Raw genomic sequence first — 3,565 nt, 5'->3', positions numbered from 1 at the left:
ACTCATTAGTTCCCGTCTTGAAAGTCCATACTGTGCCCGGCCTACAGAGAGTAGCACAAATCAAATCCAAGTCAAAATCCTCAGCAGTCTTCTCGTTCCAGTTCTCCTCCGTGGGCTTCCTCTCTCTCTGCCCAATCACACGGCGAATCGCCGCTGGGTGATAATCAACCGTCATCACCCGGACCACAGAAAACCCATTCTTCTCGGCCTTTGCGTTCGCATAGAACTCGCGAACCACGCTCATCGACACTGCTTCAGGTGACTCACAAAAAGCTATCCACCCCTTCTCAGCAATCATAGGAAACAACTCACCATCCCTCCCCGATGGTAAAAATCCCCTCTCCTTCAGAATCGGCTTCCCCAGAAGCCTAGTGTACTCCTCCTCCGTAGCCCTATCATTCAACCGAGGCCTCACAGCAGTACCCCTCGAAGAATCAGTAGTAGGGACAGTGCTGCTGCTATCAATAGTCCTTGCTCTCTTGGGTGCCATTGAATCTGAATAAAGGTGCTTGATAATTATGTTTTTGTGTTTGGGAGAGAGTTTGAGTGTAGAAGTTGTGTGGGGGATATATGGGATAGGTGTATGTATATATAGGGTATGGATTAGGGTAGAATTTGATTAAGAGTGGGTTTATGGGTAAAAAATCATGGGATAATGGGGAATAGGTCATGGGTTTTATGGGCTGTAATTTGTGTTTTATTTTTCTGATTTTTTTGGATTTTTATTGAACTTAAAAAAAAAAAATTGTCAGCTGACCCCTGAGCGGTCGCTCAGCAGAGCTGAGCTGGGGCTCAGGGGGTCACTGGAAAAAAAAATTTCAGCCCGATTTTTCTGATTTTTTGTGGTGTTGGATAGGTTATTAACTTCTAAGGGTTCCTGTAACAACAAATCATGGGTTGCCTCCCACGCAGCGCTTCTTTTGCGTCATTAGCTTGACGTTGCGTACCTTCCTCAAGTTGACAATAAAACGGCACTAACCACTTCTCAGTTTGCCGTGTCCCCATAGTAGTGCTTCAAACGTTGACCATTAACCTTGAATGCTTAGTCCGGATCATTCTAAAAAATCTTCACCGCTCCGTCTGGAAACACAGTTTTGACAATAAAAGGTCCAGACCACCTTGATTTCAACTTCCCAGGAAAAAGTCGGAGACGAGAGTTGAATAAGAGAACTTGTTGCCCCGGCACGAATAACTTATGATGTAGCTTCCTATCGTACCACCTCTTCACCTTTTCCTTGTACATTTTGTTATTCTCGTACGCTTGGAGTCGAAATTCATCAAGTTCATTAAGCTGAAGTATTCGCTTCTTTCCAGCTGCATCTAGATCCAGGTTCAACTTTTTCAACGCCCAATAAGCCTTATGCTCAAGCTCCGCATGTAAAGGACAACCCTTACCATACACCAGTTGAAATGGGGACATACCAAGTGGAGTTTTGTATGCTGTTCTGTAAGCCCAAACAGCTTCATCGAGCTTTAAAGACCAATCCTTCCTTGACGGACAAGCAACCTTCTCTAGAATGCGCTTGATCTCTCTGTTAGACACTTCCGCTTGACCATTTATTTGCGGATGATAGGCAGTAGAGACTCGATGATTCACATTATAATGCTGCATCATAGAAGTGAACTTACGGTTGCAAAAATGCGACCCTTCATCACTTATGATTACCCGAGGCGTTCCAAACCTTGTGAAAATCTGCTTATGAAGAAAATTCAACACTGCCTTTGCATCATTTGTCGGTAGAGCTTTGACTTCTACCCATTTTGAGACATAATCGACTACCAGCAAGATGTACTGATTGTTGCAGGACGAGACAAAAGGCCCCATGAAATTGATTCCCCAAACATCAAAGACCTCGACTTCAAGCATCACATTTAATGGAATCTCATCCTTTCTCGTCAAATTTCCCACTCGTTGGCAACGATCACACCTTAAAACAAACTGATGAGCATCCTTAAACAAAGTAGGCCAGAAAAAACCTGCTTGCAGAATACGAGCTGCCGTCTTCTCTCCATCATAGTATCCACAATAAATTGTGGAGTGGTAGTCTCGTAATATCCCCTCCGTCTCACAAAATGGGATACATCTCCTGATGATCTGGTTGGCTCCCTGTCTAAACAAATATGGTTCATCTCACATATACCACTTCACCTCATGTAGAAACTTCTTCTTTTGAGATGAGGTCAAATTAGGAGGTATTATATTGCTGACTAGATAGTTTACAATATCTGCAAACCATGGCTCTTCCTCCTGAACTGCGAACAACTGCTCATCCGGAAAAGATTCGTTGATCAATGTCTTATCCTGTAAAGTAGACTCGGGATTCTCCAATCTAGAGAGATGGTCAGCTACTTGATTCTCAGTACCTTTTCGATCCTTGATCTCTAACTCAAATTCCTGTAGTAAGAGCACCCAACGAATGAGTCTCGGCTTCGAATCCTTCTTGGAAACCAAATAGCGAATGGCCGCATGATCAGTGAATACTGTCACTTTTGTCCCAAGCAGATAAGATCGAAATTTCTCGAAACCAAAGACTATAGCTAAGAGCTCCTTCTCAGTAGTGATGTAGTTCATTTGGGCCCCATTTAAGGTCTTGCTAGCATAGTAGACCACATGAAAGAGATTATTCTTGCGCTGCCCAAGAACTGCGCCTACCGCATAATCACTCGCATCACACATCATCTCAAAAGGCTCTGTCCAATCCGGTGCTGTAATAACTGGTGCAGTGATTAAACTCTTCTTAAGAGTCTCGAATGCCGTCAAACATTCATCATCAAATTTGAAAGGCACATCTTTCTCAAGCAAGTTGCACAGCGGCTTAGATATCTTCGAAAAGTCCTTGATGAAACACCGATAAAAACCCGCATGACAAAGAAAACTACGGATTCCTTTCACAGAAATAGGTGGTGGGAGATTTTTAATGACTCCCACCTTGGCTTTATCAACCTCAAGACCCTTGCTAGAGACCTTATGCCCAAGAATAATGCCTTCACGCACCATAAAATGACATTTTTCCCAATCGAGCACCAAATTAGTTTCCACACACCTTTTGAGCACGGCACGAAGATTATTCATACATTCATCATACGAATGTCCAAAGACGGAGAAGTCGTCCATGAACACCTCGACATTATTCCCCATCATGTCAGAGAATATAGCCATCATACATCTCTGAAAAGTGGCCGGTGCGCCACATAACCCAAATGAAACTATGTGAAAAGCAAACGTGCCAAATGGACAAGTGAAGGTAGTCTTTTCTGGATCCTTTGGTGCAATACAAATCTGATTATACCCTGAGTAGCCATCCAGAAGATAATAATACTCAAGACCAGCCAACCTGTCAAGCATCTGATCAATAAATGGAAGAGGGAAGTGATCCTTCCTCATGGCCTTGTTCATCTTTCGGTAGTCCATGCATACTCTCCATCCTGTGACTGTTCGAGTGGGGATGAGCTCATTCTTCTCATTTGCTACCACAGTGATACCTCCTTTCTTAGGCACACATTGCACGGGACTCACCCAAGAACTGTCAGAAATAGGATAAATGATGCCTGCATCCAGCCATTT

Source organism: Apium graveolens, chromosome 10, assembly GCF_009905375.1.
Source record: "Apium graveolens cultivar Ventura chromosome 10, ASM990537v1, whole genome shotgun sequence".
Taxonomy (NCBI): Eukaryota; Viridiplantae; Streptophyta; class Magnoliopsida; order Apiales; family Apiaceae; genus Apium; species Apium graveolens.
Note: the sequence above shows the minus strand (reverse complement) of the source record.